The sequence below is a fragment of the Halichoerus grypus genome, chromosome 6 (assembly GCF_964656455.1).
Source record: "Halichoerus grypus chromosome 6, mHalGry1.hap1.1, whole genome shotgun sequence".
Classification (NCBI taxonomy): Eukaryota; Metazoa; Chordata; class Mammalia; order Carnivora; family Phocidae; genus Halichoerus; species Halichoerus grypus.
In genome coordinates this window covers 127,499,412-127,516,696 of record NC_135717.1, presented here as the reverse complement: position 1 = coordinate 127,516,696, position 17,285 = coordinate 127,499,412, and the positions used below count along the sequence as shown (strand labels likewise).

The window sequence follows — 17,285 nt, the reverse complement described above, 5'->3', positions numbered from 1 at the left end:
AGCACAAAAATAAAATACAAGAGCATTTAAATTTTACGTGGAATTTTCAAAATTGCATAATTCATAATTCATAGTTCCTACATGCATTCATTTTTGTTGTTGTTCTTACCAGAACAGTGAAAATGCTGCACAAAACTTATTTGAGGGTTTTTATTTCACTTGGTAAATCACATTCCACCAATGCTCTCTACCTTAGGCTTATAGCTGAGTAAGGAGAAACTAAAAGGAAAAGGACATATGGGTTGCCCAGTCTTTCCTTCTCCTTTTACGTCATCATTTTTAGCATAAGTGGCTGGCTGATACGGGGAAATAGCATGAATAAAAAAGGACAAGACAGGGTTTCTTGATTGTGTTTCTTAGAACATTATTGCCTTTTTTTCTGTGTTTAAAACAAGTTCTGATTCAAACAGAAAGCAAGACCTTTCAGGGCTGCCAGAATCCCGACTTACTTAGATATAGATGAAAAATGATTACCTTGTACTTAGGTACTCTTTGCACCTTGCTGAACTGCCATGCACTGTGAGTCCACCAGAATTCTATGCTCATGGGGCATCAGGAATGCTATGTGCAAATGAAGGGGCAAGGAGTGGGATGGACACCCATTTTGTGCATATTTCCTTTGCTGACGTGCATACTCATTGTTCCCTTGGACTTCACATACAAAACACAAGTTCAAAGATGAAATTTTTAAGAATTTGAAGAAGCCAACAACAGAATATTAGACCAAGTGCAGACCTTTTCTCAGTGTGATACTCTGCGTGTCTGCACAGATTGCATAAGCTTGAAGCTGGCCATGATCCACTGGAACGTAGTTTAGTAAATATTGTTCTCACCTAGTATATGGTTTCCTCCTTTGTAGAGTGGAGATAGTAACGTCACCCACTTCACACGATGTTGTGGGAATTAAATGACTTAATATATGAATTAGTCAGCAACTGTCAAAACAATGTTGCATAACAAACAACTCTAAAACCCAGTGGCTTACAGCAGCAAGCATCTTCTCTCACTTACAGGCCTGTAGGTAGGCTGGTTGGATGGGTTTCAGGCCGTAGGTCAACCAGGGCTTGTCTCCAAGCTTTGGGCTTGGGTCTGCTCCACAGTTCTCCACCTTCTCTTGGAGCCAGCAACCCCCAGACCATGTTCTCCCCATGGTGGATCAGAGGAGCACAAGAGACGGGCAAGCACACAGCCCACTGAGAACTACTGCTCACCTTACATCTGCAGGCATTCCAATGATCAAAGCAAGTCACAGGGTCTCAGTCACTGGGCGGGGATGTCGACTCCCCTAACAGGGAGAGGAGCATGAATATTTGCTAAATCAGAATCCAATCTATTATGGTGCTACCCTTTGGGCTTAGTTTCCCAACTTGTCTTTCTGATTCTGTATCTGTGTGGCACTATGAGAAAGATGAATATGAAGTTGCTGCCAAGTTTTCTGAATCTGGACTCTAATAGGAGATCGTGTGTCTGTGAGTCTATTGTTCAATATACTGGAAGGACCTCTTCAGAGAGCTGGCTGACTCATCATATGCCGTGATCTCTCTACAATACAGAGTAAAGGCGAATCTGGGAGGACAGTGAGGAAGACACGGTGGTGTTCCTGGGTGCTGGGACTGATAGGGGTCACTACCAGGCTCAACAGGAGTTGTGGTATTGGCTCCTGGGCATACACTCCTGAGGGCACAAACGCAGCAGTCAGACTCAGCATGCTGAAAAATGAGACTTTAACACTCCCTACACCCTATAAGAACCACAAACATTGATATAACAGCTTCACCGTGCAGAATGACAAGACAGGTAGACGTGGGACTAAAAAGATTTTGCTACGTAGATGTCTTCAGGCACACCACAACAAAAGTCACCAGGAGCTCTGTCAGCCTATTTTTTTGAAGTATTCTAAAAAGAGGGTAGATTTTTTGCTTGATTATTATTTGTTATAATAAATGCTACAGAAAGTGAGGAAGGGAACAACTGTCTACATTGTCTATGAAGAGATGTAAACTTTCCAACTCAGAAACCCTTGAAGGAGCATTTGCTTTTACAATAGAAACTTTTTTGGCTCTCAGATTCCGAAGGGAAGAAAAATCAAAGGAAATAATTACATAGTTAACATGCTTTGTTATATGTAGTTTGACCTGGAGTATAGACACCACTGATTTATAAATCACTGAAATGTTGAACAAATGTCTCTAGCCTTAGCACTTTTTTTGTGGATGCAAATGTGGATGCTCTTCTCAAAGACCAACAAGTCCTTCAGACATGAGGCAAATATGTCCCCATGACAAAATATACATCCCTCATCCCCAGTCTCATAAAACCAAAGATTATGGCTTGTACCCTGATGAGGTAGGACCACTATCATGCGTCACCTGTACCTTAACTGTGGCAGCTGCCAGGGATGTTATTCTGCAGCTGATGTGGTGCTGGCGTCCAAAGGCATAATTAAAAGGGCATTGTTTAGTATGTTGCCATAAATGGTGGCTCTATCTTCTGACTAGAGCCCAAAAGTCCATTTTAGTTCATTCTGTAGCTATGGATTTTAGCATTTGAGCTGGTCTGGCACCTGGAACAGAAGTTCTTAATTGGAAAAGAGCTTCAGTGGATCTGTGAAGCCAAGAAACATGTATGGAAAATTAGGGCACATATGTATTAAGAAATTTACTAGGAAGTATGTCCACAGCTTTTAATAGAGTCTCAAAGGGGTTGATGACACAAAAAGCCCATGAACTACTAATTTAGAACATTGTTTATAAGGGAAATGGCTTTTCAGATCCAGAAAAACAACTTACAAACAAACTTTTGGAAGCCAGCCTGTTGGGAAGTTGAGGGCTACAAATGTGTCTTGTAATGATGAGTCATACTGAAATATGATTTTATGAAAATTTCAGTAAATGTTTTCTTTGATTTTGCACTCAGTCCAAATTGATCTTAAAGTGTTCTTACATTTCTTATCTGCTCTCCTTCTCCTTGAAATTATCCAAGGTACTTAGGGGCTCCAATATCAGATATTCTTATAAATAAAAAATGTAGGCTTTTGTATTTCTTATTTTGCATCTAAACTATATCCAAGGCCCCAAAGGCCCTTTGCTCTGGAGAATCGAAAGGTCAGAGGCGAGAGAGAGAAAGAGAGTGCAAAGCTGTGGTTGAATGTGAAAAATAGAAGTTTGGGGCTGAGGACACTCTGTCAGAGAGTGACACGGTTGATCTTTAGGGACTTGTAAATAATTCTGAATAAACTCAGCCCTGACCCAAGCCTTTTTAAGGCTCAAAAAACCAAGGGCTAATTTTGTGTGTTCTTGCTGAATTTTCACATGGTCCACGGTGTCTGCTTCCAGCTGGAACTGGACCTGGAAATACTTATACTGAAATAACATTAGCAAGGGAGCCCCATGTGAGGTTTCTGATCAAGCAGGAACCAAGAAAAACTGAACATCCCAGGAGACTGCTTCATATATTATTTTCATCTTTTCTTCCGCCCCATCCTAAGAAAGTCTCTGGGCTGACAAGGATCTGTCTATGGAGACAGATCAGCCTTAGATCTCTTGGGAAATCCCAGCATTAAAGAAGCTTATAACAAAGTGAGTTTATCTGCTTAGGAATTGCTCAAGCAATCGCCCCTCCCAACAATATTGGCATTCCCGGGGGCTGCCATATTTTTGAGTTAATTTTTTTTTTCCTGACAATGAATTAAGTGACAGTGATTTCCGACAAAGTAAGTGAACTTTTTTTGAAGGAGCAACCTCTGAGTTCTAGGTCAGGTTATGTTTCTGGTTTCTTTCGAAAAGCAATTTATGTATTTATTTTTGCATAGAGTCTGCTAAGATTACTAGGAGGCAGAACATGTATCAATCCAAACGTAAATACTAATTTTACATGACCCCTATTAGACTTCTATATTCTATTTATTCCCCTACTACCTACTGTGGCCAATAATCCCTTAAGAGAATATTTTGCGTTGGCAAGAAGGGTGACTGTGTGCGGAGGTGCAACAAGTTTTAACAGGAGCAGCAGGACTGAGGAAGCCAGCTCCGGCATCCACCGCTGAGCTCTTTGCTTCTGCATTTACCCGGCAAGGGTGGTGGGTCCCATCAGCAACTTCTCCACAGACTAGGGCACATGAGAAATGACAGAAGTGCCCCCTCCCAGCTCTGAGGTCTACTGCCAGTTGGAATCATTTTTGTCCTGGGCTAAGGGAGGTGGGGCACGTCTCTATCATGCATTTTGCCCGTGTGTCACGCTGTGCTGTTTATCGAATACAAAACCAACTGATCACATTTTCACATTTTGTAGCGAAATTGTACTTTGAAAATATAACACTTCTGAGGGAAGAAACAGGAAGAAAAAGATGTTTCCAGAAATCTCAACAAAAAGAGAACTCCCAAATCTTAGCTAAGTAGGGAAATGCTTTGTCATATTTTCATTTCCCTAACAGATACCCAATTCACCAAAAGAGTTTTCTGAGTGATTTCAGGTAAACAAACAGAATATTCTCTCTTGAATACTCCAAAGTTGAACTATTACATCATATTATGAGTTCCTCCTGGGCAAACACTCTATTTTCTTTATCTTCAGGTTACTGCATTTTTTTGTTTGCTTGTTTGTTTGTTCTTGATTCCTCAGAGCCTGGCAGGGTCCTGGCACATAGGAGAGCTTCATAAATGTTTATTTCATTTGCTCAAGTTGGTCGAATGGGGTATACAGACTTCTAGGGTTTAAGCTCAAGTTTCAGGCATGAACATCTTTGGGCAAAACTGTTACATGGAAAAATGTGCCTCCAAAATCCACCTACTGTCCCTGTCAATGTGTACATCCCAGATGCCAGTACAATTCCGCTGTTCCCTGGTGGAGAGATTTTGTATTTCCACTGCAACACTGTCACTAAGACTATTTCTCTTAATGAAGCAGTTTCAGGATAAATTAAGAGCAAGTCATGATGATACAGAGGGGGAGATCTCCACATCACTTATTTGCTTTGAGCCCCTGGGAATGATAACTTGTGGTAATAGGGGAGATATTTTAGGGTGTGGTGCTTTGCAAAACCGCTGGGATCACAAATTACATCACGCAGGAAACAGCCCTAGTTCCAGTCTTAATTTTAAGGGCTAGAAAGAAAGCAACATAATACCCCTGAGACAACACAGTCTTTCCCCTCATTTTGCAGATGGGAACATTGAAAAATAGATCATAAATAACTATTAAATTTCACATTATGAGTTAGGGTTGAAATTGGAAATAAAAATAAGAGACTGTACTACACGTTCTATCATATTAAGCCTTTCTTTACCCCATGATGTATAAATTAACTTGACTTACAATGCTGACTCTTTCTTGAGAAAGTGGTAATTATATTTCCCCATGATTAATATATGTGATAAGCATAAATCCTGGCATATCCAGTTTTCTAAATAAGTATACATTATGTTCATGAAGCTCAATAAATCTTTTATAATTCAAATATAATGACAATTTTTTTGAGGGAAATCATATTTGCTATGTACTAAATTTGGATGAAGTATTTTTTTCTCCACATGTCTGTCATTTCACCTTGATGTTGAAGATTGGTTAATGAAATTTTTATTTGACTGTGACATTAACATAATATTTATATAGAAAGTCTTACTGATTTTTAAAATCTATTTCAAGGGTATATCTTTGCAACAAACTACAGTTTATGTTAAATTATCCTTGCATAATTTTAATATTCCAGCTTCTCCTCAAAAACACAGAGTAGAGGGGAGCCTGGGGGACTCAGTCATAAAAAAGAATGAGATTTTGCCACTTGCTACAACATGGATGGACCCAAAGGGTATTGTGATAACTGAAATAAGTCAGAGAAAGACAAATGTCATATGACTTCACTTATTTCACTCATATGTGGAAACTAAAAAAATGAAACAAATAAAAAGCAGAAACAGATCCATGAATACAGACAACAAACTGATGGTTGCCAGAGGGGAGGGGCTGGGGGGGCTGGGCAAAATGGGTGAAGGGGAGTAGGTGGTACAGAATTCCAGTTGTAGAATGAATATGTCATAGGATGAAAGGTACAGCATGGGGAATACAGGCAATGGTATTGTAATAGCATTGGGTGGTGACAGATGGGAGCTACACTTGTGAACATAGCATAATGCACAGAGTTGTCAAATCACTATGTTGTACACCTGAAACTAATGTAACATTGTATGTCAACTATACTTCCAAAAAGAAGCACAGAGTAGAATAAAAGCAACTGTTTAAGTTTTTTTTAAGTCTTTAACTTTGGGGGGTGAGCAGTCTTCTTCATAAATAAACTATTAATTAGGTTTTACCAAATTTATGTAACAAAATTTATTTAACAATGTGATTTAAGATACAGAAATATTCTTTTTTTTTTTTTTTAAGATTTTTAAAATGTATTTATTTGTTAGAGAGAGAGAGCACAAGCAGGGGGAGAGGGACAGGAAGAAGCAGGCTCCCCGCTGATCAAGGAGCCCGGCGCGGGACTTGATCCCAGGACCCCGGGATCATGACCTGAGCCAAAGGCAGACATTTAACCATCTGAGCCACCCAGGCATCCCATAAGATACAGCAATATTCTAATCATATTTTGAGTATGTGAAACAAAACCCAGAATAAACTTCCCCCACTCTGTCCCACATGGTAATGGCAATTGTTTAGGGAGGTACTTGAATATTTTCGATAGGAAGAATATGGTTTTGAGACCTGATTCATAAGAGAAATATCTGTATCACCTTTAGCACCCTTTATTCATGACTCTTTCTGCATGCCCTGGTCACACTTATTAAGTCAGTAGGTTAGGGCACTTAATGATTGGAAATACAGAACAGAAACAGCTTTCTCCATATGTGTTGTCAGCTGGCAATTCCAGATGTCCAAATAGTCCCTCACCATTTATTTAACATACGATACTCCAGTAATTATAGCACATTTTAGAATAGATACCTTCTAAGAAAAATTCCTCAAGACTTTGAGGGTAAATCCGGCCCTGAAGAGTGATTCATCACTGAGGTTGATTTTATGCCTGAAGCAATGGTTGACACTTCTGTTTCACACAACTTTCGGAAGTGCCAAATTACACTTTTAGAGCCCTGGAACCTCTGGGAATTCAGGGCATTCTTCTCTATCTCTCTCTCAAAAGATTTATTTTAGAGAGAGAGAGAGAATGGAAGTAGGAGGAGGGGCAGAGGGAGAGGGAGAGAGAATCCTCAAGCAGACTCCCCAACGAGCTCAGAGCCAACATGGGGCTCCACGAGAGGCTCAATCCCATGACCCAGGAGATCATGACCTGAGCCGAAATCCAGAGTCGGCTGCTTAACAGACTGAGCCACCCAGGCAACCCCATTCTTCTCTCTTTAACCTTAGCCATTAGTTAGAAAAACACTTGCACTCTGTGTTACATTGGATTCTGTAATGAACCTCATGTGTGCCAGACTGCATATGGCTTCAAAAGTAGGCAGAAAAAGCATGTTTGCAGCTGGTAAATGTGTTCTTAGTTAACTGAAAAATGTGATGATCTTTATATGCCATGAATGATAGCACTGTTTCTAATTGACTAAATGCCAGTTTGTGGTTCTGAATATTCATTTGCTAATTTAAACTCTGTGGTTTCTGTCCTAAGACACTAGGGAAACACAAAAAGGGAGGAAGAACATTTATCACTTGAGCAAGTGACTTTACCACTCTGAAGAAGCCAGAGTCTACAAATCTGAGGAACTTCTACCTGAGAATACCTGAGTAATTTACCCCTGAGCATATGCTACGAAAATCATAAATAGCTGGACACTGTGATGGGGAATTAATGAGATGGGGACTGAATAATATTTATCACAGGACGTAGTTCTAACAACAGCACCAACAAAATAATGTATTCATGCATTTATTTACTTCTTTTATTCAATGAAAATTTATTGAGCACTTACTATGTTCCAGGTACTAAAGATCTAGTGATGAATAAGGCAGACAATAGTCTCATTCTTATAGACCTTATGTTTAGTGAGGGGAGGCAGAGAATAAATAAATGAAAAGAGAATTTTGGAGAGTTGGTGAGTCATGAAATAAAACAGAATGTTGTTACAAAGCTTGAGGGGTGGTAGTGATGCCATTTTAGTTGGGTGCTTAGGGAAACACTTTCAATGGTGATGTTTAAGCTGAGAGATAATAAACAGTTAACAGCAAGATGATCTGAAGATGGAGCATCCAGGTAGAGGGAGTAAGTACAAAAGCCTAAAACAGAAACAAGTTTGGCCCGACTGAGGAACAGAAGAAAGACCAATGTGACTAGAGTGTTGTCCGTCAGTGAGCAAAATGTTGAGGGAGATGCAATTCTAGAGGTAGGTAGGGGTCTGCTTCTGTATTAAGTACATCATACTTGATATCTCTGCTTGGATGTCTGCCATACATCCCAAGCAACATGGCTAACATGGAACCTTGATTCTCCACCTCCACACCTGTCCTTCTGGAAGCATATCACCATCATTCACCACTCAAAGTTTCAGGGGTCATCCCTGATGGGCCCCTTTCTCTCACATGGAAAATCTGATCTATCAGCAAGTGCTGTCAGCAATCATATGAATCCACCTGTTTCCATCATCACTGTTTATTGTTGTAGTCCAAGTCTCCATCATCACTTCCTGGAAATAATGCGATAGCTCCCTGTATGATTTCCTGACTTTATTCTTCTTCCTCTACTATCCATTTTTCTTTATAGCAACAAAGGGTAATATGTTAAAAATGCAAATTGGATCATGTCATTCCTCTTTCTAAATCCTTTCAGTGACTTGTATCTGAACTTAGTTTTTATGATAGTCCCCTCCCCCATCACCCACATGAATGCTAGTTTAGCATGATTGATAGAAAAAGAAAATTTCTTATATAAAAAGGAAAAAAAAAAAAAAGAAGGGAATATCCACAAAGGTACAGGAAGGACCACTAAACTAAGTTAGGAAATATTTTCTTCATAAGAAATCATAGCTTCCAAGCTATTATCTTGCTGGAAAATTCTATTTTGAACCTTAGGAACTGTTATTACTGTTCTTTTTCCCTGCCCATCTTTTATAATAATTTCTAATATTTTTGGATCCTTCTCACTTCTGGGTGAATACTTCTGACCATTAGGAAGAGACAAAAAATAAACCATCAATATTTTTAAATTATTAACCTCATTATGCTATATTGAAAGAGCATGGTTTTATTGAGCATATAAAAATGCTAGATATCCAGAAGTAGAACATATTTCATGAAATTGTAGACCTTGTTTTTTTTTTTAATTTAAATTCAAGCTAGTTAGCATATAGTGTATTATTAGTTTCAGGGGTAGAATTTAGTGATTCATCAGTTGCATATAACACCTCGTGATCATGACATCAAGTGTCTGCCTTTAATGCCCATCACCCAATTACCCCGTCCCCCTCACATCCCCTCCAGCAACCCTCAGTTGGTTTCCTATAGTTAAGAATCTCTTATGGTTTGCCTCCCTCTGTTTTTATCTTATTTTATTTTTCCTTCCCTTCCCTTATGTTCGTCAGTTTTGTTTCTTAAATTCAACATACAAGTGAAATCATATGGTATTTGTCTTTCTCTGATTGACTTATTTCGCTTAGCATCATACCCTCTAGTTCCATCCACATCGTTGCAAATGGCAAAATTTCATTCTTTTTGATGGTTGAGTAATATTCCTGTGTGTGTGTGTGTGTGTGTGTGTACACATCTTCTTTATCCATCCATCTATTGATGGACATCTGGGCTCTTTCCATATTTTGGCTATTGTGGACATTGCTGCTATAAATATTGGGGTGCATGTGCCCCTTTGAATCGCTATGTTTGTATCCTTTGGATAAATACCTAGTAGTGCAATTGCTGGGTCATAGGTTAGCTCTATTTTTAACTTTTTAGCAATTAGACAACAAAAAGAAATAAAAGGCATCTAAATTGGCAAGGAAGAAGTCAAACTTCCACTCTTCGCAGACAACATGATAGTCTATGTAGAAAACCTGGAAGACTCCACCAAAAAATTGCTAGAACTGATACAGGAATTCAGCAAAGTCGCAGGATATAAAATCAAGACATAGAAGTCTGTTGCATTTCTGTATACCAACAATGAAGCAGCAGAAAGACAAATCAAGGAATCGATCCCATTTACAATTGCACCCAAAACCATAAGATACCTAGGAATAAACCTAACCAAAGAGGTAAAAGATCTGTACTCTGAGAACTATAGAACACTTATGAAAGAAATTGAAGATGACACAAAGAAATGGAAAAACACTCCATGCTCATGGATTGGAAGATTGCTAAAATGTCTATTCTACCCAAAGCAACCTACATATTCAGGGCAATCCTTATCAAAATAACACTAGCATTTTTCACAGAGCTGGAACAAACAATTCTAAAATCTGTATGGAACCAGAAAAGACCCTGAATAGCTAAAGTAATGTTGAAAAAGAAAACAAAAGCTGTTGGCATCACAATTCCGGACTTCAAGCTCTATTACAAAGCCGTAATCATCAAGACAGTACGGTACTGCCACAAAAACAGACACATAGATCAATGGAACAGAATAGAGAGCCCAGAAATGGACCCTCAACTCTATGGTGAACTAATCTTCGACAAAGCAGGAAAGAATGTCCAATGGAAAAAAGACAGTCTCTTCCACAAATGTTGTTGTAGACCTTGTTTTTAAAAAAATCTTAAATTTTGAATGTCTTTTATATTCCATTTGAGGAAAAGGAATTTTCTTCATTATAGTTCTTAGGCCAACATATATTTCTTAGAGCACCTGATGGAATTCTAAAATGCCATTTGGCCTTTTCTATTCACTGCATAGTTTCTAAGAAAGGAACATTCATTTCAATGTTGGAATGAATTGCCTTCAGTGTCAGTTGTTTGGTTAACTGCCTGGCACATTGGAGTCAAGTCATAGTCACTGCCTTTCCTAATTCATAGAGATTTCAGAAATGACCACCCTAGATCTGAAGAACAGACACAGGAGAAACTTGAACTGCCATTTAACTGCCCAGGTGATTTGAATTACCTTAGATATTTATTTGGCTATACGACATAACACTATTTCCTTTGGAGAAAAATTTAGAATATGCAAATTCAATTCTATAAATCATATAGAAGGTGGTTTCAAATTTTTACTTCACTGACAGATTGTTTTACAACTGGCCTTGATAGCAGTATCCCTAGAGAATTATTAAATTATAGGAACTCAATTTTTTTGGTAGACACACATACATTTCACCAAGTACAACCCCTCTAATAAGTGTTAGTATTATCCATTTGCCCATAATTATAGGAATAGCATTTATCTAAACTGTTTTGCCAGTTGTATAAGCAGATTCCTTGTTTCTTATTCGTAAAAACATGGTTATCCAGAGAATGTTTACTAAATACACAAACTACTTGGTCATCTATTGATATTCTTTTAAAAAAAAAAATTATTTATTTATTTATTTATTTTTCTTCCAACTTCTTTTATTTTTACATATTTTTTCTAAAAACCAATTGATATGAGAAAATTTTCTTTTTCAGGGAAATAAGCAAGAGATTTTTTTTTAATCAATAAAGAGTATTCTTTTCTATGCAAAGCAAATATTTTTCTAAGAGCAAATTTTATTTTCCCAAATATTTGACAAGAGCAAGCTATAAAATTCTGTCTGTTGATATTCTTTTAAAAGCATAGGTTTGTATAGTAAGCTGTTGATTTATTGCTCTTGTACAGAAAGTGACTGATTATGTGAACTATCAAAAAAAAAAGCATGAGCATTAAAGTTAAACCACCTGAGTTTTATTTCTCCTTTTTCTACTTAATTTGGCTGCATGGTTTGGGGCAAGTCACTATTTTCTCATCTGTTAGAAAAAAAAGATTAAAGAGCTATCTATGTTACAGATTTTCCATGAAGGTTATATGAATGGTAATTACGAAAAATTTCTCCAAGTCATTATCATGCTGTTTTCATGCAATTAATGACCATTTCTTAATTCTTCTCAACTGTTAGGAGCTTTCTGGTAGTATTAGTATTTATGTAAGGGTTCTCTTGCTTCCTAGAAAAACTACTACCAGCTTTCTTTTGGCCAAGAGAGAGGTCACATTGGAACAGATCTATTCTCCAAAGATAGTCCTGCAAAAGCTAGGTACCTTTCAATTATACTGATAGAAGGCAAGGAGAACTCAGAATTCTGACAGGAATGTGTATCTGGATTTTCTCTTTTTTCCTTTTCTTTTTAATTTAAATTCAATTAGCCAACATATAGCACCTCATTAGTTTCAGATGTAGTGTTCAATAATTTATCAGTTGCATATAACACCCACTGCTCATCACATCATGTGCCCTCCTTAATGCCCATCACCCAGTTACCCCATCCCCACCCACCTCCCCTCCAGCAACCCTCAGTTTGTTTCATATAGTTAAGAGTCTCTCATGGTTTTTCTCCCTCTCTGATGACTTCCCATTCCGTTTTCCCTCCCTTCCCTTATGATCCTCTACGCTCTTTCTTATATTCTTTCTTTCTTTGTTTTGTGAAACTAAACAAAAGCTGTCTTTCTTTTCAGTATGCAGAGCTCTGAATAGGGGGTAGGTGGGGTAAATCTACTTATTAATAAAAAAGGGAATCAACAGAGAATTAATAGAGAGGCTAAGAGTTTACATGAGGGAAGTGTTCAGGAGCCCAAAGCTTGTTTCCTAAGATTCAAAGTTTAATGAGATCTATGGGAATAAACTAGATTGGTCCTCATGAAGATTGACAGCCCCTGATGCTCCTGAGGGTGGGGCTCTAGTTTTAATGATTAAATTCAGCCCCAGTCATTCTGTTCCAGTGACTGTACCTGGTGAACAACAGTTGAACATCGGAATGCACTTTTGAAGTAACTTTATCACTTAGAAGGTTTAAAAGCTAAGTGTTTAAATGCTACTATTTAACTAAGTGAGGGCCATAAAAGGATAAATGATAACATTTCAACCTAAATTTAAGTTACTATGGGGGAGGACAGAATAGGATGGAGAAGATAAATATAGAAACTAGAATTTTTAAAATGTACTTTGCTTGCAGGTTTGACTTTAGGACCATGTAAATCTTAAAATAATTACCAAAAAAATATATATTAATTTAGAAGAGCAGCCCCTGAAAGTTGAAAACAAATGAAAAACAAGGTTAACTATTTATCAAGTTAGTGGCATAACCTATCAGAGAGGAACCTTTCAGAGAGGAATTCTAAATGGTTTAATACACAATAATTTCAATATACATTGTCTATAGCTACAACCTAAAGACGAGAGGACTGCAAAAGAAAATTCTTAAGCTTTGGTGTATCTTAAGCTTTTGTTGTGATGACGTTGGTGGTGCTATTCTGGGACCATTTTGTGTGTGTTATGGGATAAAGCAAATGAGTATGTTTCTGTCACTGAGAACTGAAAATTTCAGCACTGGAGAAAGGAGATACAAATATAAGTTCATAGAGGTTTAAAAGTAAGAAATTCTAGGGGTGTCCCTGTGTGGCTCAGTTGGTTAAACAGCCAACTCTCAACTTTAGCTCAGGTCATGATCTCAGGGTCCTGGAATCGAGCCCCATGTTGGGCTCTGCACACAGTAGGGAGTCTGCTTCAAGATTCTCTCTCTCCTTCTGCCTCTCCCCCACTTGTTCACTCTCTCTAAATAAATAAATCTTAAAAAAAATTTTTAAGTAAAAAATCCTGTAGTTCTGAATGTGAATTGAAAATATTATCAGCACGTGATATAATTTATCTTAAAATTAAAAAGAAAAATACTTTCTACTTCTGTCCACTGAAAACTTGAAGAAGCAATGGACAACCCAGTAGCAACCAGGAACCCCAATGCCTATATTGCAGTCTCTAAATACCAGTTTCCAATAAAAAGAATCAGGGTTCCTTGGGACAGGTTTCCAGGGACAGGAAATTATAAGATGAGCCTGGAGCATTTTGTTAAAACAGGAACCCAAGAAGTCATTTAAAAAATAATTGGGCAATGTCAAGGAATCAGGAACCAGAGACAGGCTAATTTGATCATCAATACAGATAATAATTTGAACAGACTGAAATATAGCAAGTGTGTTTAAATTCATGAGTTCATAATCATATTCTAAAAATAAAACTTACTGGTCACCTGTGTAGGATGTTAAAGAACCAACACATTATCTTGAAAATTGTTAAAAGGAAAGAATTAAACATTTATCCTGCCTTTTCTACAAATGCACATCAGGTTTACCAAATATTTGAGGGAGATTTTTCCTTGTAGATATATTCCAGTTAATGACTGAAGAAGTTAAAGAATATCACCATTTCTTCAAATCATAATTAATGTATTAATGAATCCAGGCAATGATCATTCATAATTGTGAACACCTCAAAAAGAAGACCATCAGATAGGAAAGATTCCTGATGGAAGTACACAATACCGCGCATAGAGCAACTCTACCAAAAAAACAAAAAAGAAACACCAACCTGAATCTAGTCAAGCCTCTATCAATTTCCCAGTAATATAGGAGGAACAAAGAACATGTTAAAGGACACCACTGGGATGCAATCAGCGAAATCCAGACAATTAAAAAACACTGCAGGACAAACCACCTCATTTATTTAAAAACATATATTGCAAGGGATAAAGAAGAAAGGTAGAGGGGGAATCTATAGAGTAAAATAGACCTGAGAGATCTGTTGTAATGTATGGATTTTATTTGGATTCTGATTTGAACAAACAAACTATAAGAAGCAAATTATTAAAGAACACTTTTAGACAATTGGGGAAATTTGAACACTGGATATTTGATGATATGAAGGACTTATTATTTATATTTTAAGTGTGATAATGGCATTGGATTTAAGTTTTCTTTTTAATAGTTTTTACTTTTTAGTGCTATAAACACTATTACAAATGGAATGGTATAATATCTGGGATTTCCTTAAAAATATTGGGGATGGGGGAGGGTAAGTAGGAAAAGAAAAAAGAGTATAGATAAAAAAAGATTGTCCATGAGCTAAAAACTGCTGTAACCAGGTAATGGGTACACTATATTTTGGCATATCTTTGAAGTGTTCCATGGTAAGTAGATAAAGATATAATAATAATAGCACTGGCACACAACATGGGCACCCTTGAAGCCTGGGCTGGGACCTGAATCATCATGAACATGCTTCAGCAGTGAGTGGACAAGCATGGTGTGCTCAATTGTACAGGACCCTTCTTCAACACTGTTACCATGTGGCATAAATGAACATGCCAGACTCCAGCTCCCACCCATTTAGAGTTTGGACTGATGTTCTTGGATAAATTGAAGAATAGGAAAAACTTTCAGAAGGACATCCTGAAATTTTGGCCAACAAGAAACAGTGGGGCTCCAAAGTAAGTTGGCATAAAAAAGAGATGAGTCTATATTTTGTACATGTAGACTTGCAGTAAAGCAGTTATACTATTAAATAAGAGTCACATCACTAATAAATTTTAATCCTCTGTTGATTTTTTTCCCCCTACTTTTTAGAAAACATGTTTTCTAAAACTTTTGGAATTCTATGTCCTGATGCTGATCAAGACATAAAATAATATTAATGTAATTACAATTTGAACAAAAATTGAGCTGGCTTTATTTGTTCACCAAAGTATTTTCCATTGCTCTTAGTATTACATCTAAACTTATTAACACAGCCTACTAAGCCATTATTCCCCCTTCACCACACGCCAGCTTCATTTCCCTTCTTCTAGTTTCTTAACTCTCTTTAATGCCTAAGGTATCTTACACTTATCTACCCGCCTCCCCAAAGTCCTTTCTCTACCTTCCTATTCCCATCATTGTCCTAATCAACTACTCACTGGTTAGGGCCCAGATTAAATGTCTCTCAGGAATGTCTTCATGGATAGCTCTGTGTAGGATAGGTCTCCCCGATGAATGTTAGTATAGTATCTTACCCTTCCCCTTTTATAGACTTCCATCTGTAATTATATAAGTATTTGTATTCTTTTTTGCTTATTGTTCATCTCTGTAATGAGAATAAATGCGAAGAGACTGGGACCGTGTCTGTCTTGTTTGCTGCTTTATCCCCACCACCTAGAGTAGGTTACCTTGTCGCCTAATAAATATTTGTTGAATTAATGAATGAAATCATCATAGTGTTTTTCTTATTAAAAATCCCTAAAGCTATTTCCTCATATGTGGCAGCCTACTCTTGGGATATTTATCAAGACTTGCTTTATTTAAATTCTTAGCTGCGTGTCATTGACAAAAAAACACATTTCTTACAATCTACTGTTTTCCTTCATCTAGTGGCAAAGTTTTAATCAAAACGTCTATTGTGGGAGTACTAATTTCAGTTTTAAGTAAAATGAGAAAGGAAAAAGAACAGTTTTGCCTTTTTGCAGACAGGAATGACAACAAGATTGCCAGATATTTAAACACAGATGTGTTGGCTCCAAATTTAATCTCACTGTCTTCAGCCTCTTATTCCATCAACTATGCTAATTATTCTTATTGTAGTCTGAGGTCATGAGATTCTTCTAGGTTTGTAGAACAACTTGGTTGTTCTTTTATTTTTTTAAAATCTGTCTTTAAAATTGCATGAAAACATATTTATTATTGGTTAGGAGATATAAAGAAACAAGAAGAAAAATCACCAACATGTTCACTACCCAGAAACATATTTTGTTGTATCATCATTACAATTTTTATCTCCACAAAATGGATCCTAGTGTATATACTGTTTGTAATATGATTTTTTTCACTCCAAATATATCACAAATATATGTATCATATGTGTGTCAGCTAAACGAGGAAAGCCCACCTTTTATTTCTAGGAATGGGAGGTTGTATATTCCTCAGATCAGCACCGTGCTCCTTGTGGACACTCAGGGCGCCCCCCCTGGCTGCGTCATGCTCAAGTGTGGTTTTGTTTTGCTGCAACAACATGAACCGTTGTAAACAAACTTACCAATAACTATGATCTTTACTGTGCAATATACAGTACTCTGCTCTCTGTGGAAATATGTAAACCTCATTGTTCCGAGCCTTTACAGACTGATTCCTCAGCAACTTCCCATGTTTTCAGTCAGGAACTGATCTGAAACAGTATCACCTGAAATTCCTTAGTCCTATGGTAGAAACTGTATCCAAAATTATAAGGTTTGTACTGTAAAATTTCTCTCGGAATGCTTCAACAGTCAAACTGCCCTGTGAGTTTAATGTATTCTAATTCTTCAGCCTTAAACATATTTAATATACTTCTGTTTATCAGGCCACATAACTTCTGGTTGTAGTTATTTCACTGGACTTGTGAGGAATA

At 37.3% G+C, this 17,285-nt stretch overlaps 1 long non-coding RNA gene across 1 annotated transcript in view; it reads right to left on the bottom strand.

Moving 5' to 3' along the window:
* Window positions 1–17,285, bottom strand: part of LOC144382143 (uncharacterized) — a 242,264-nt gene that overhangs the window by 175,531 nt on the left and 49,448 nt on the right. The window lies entirely within an intron of this gene.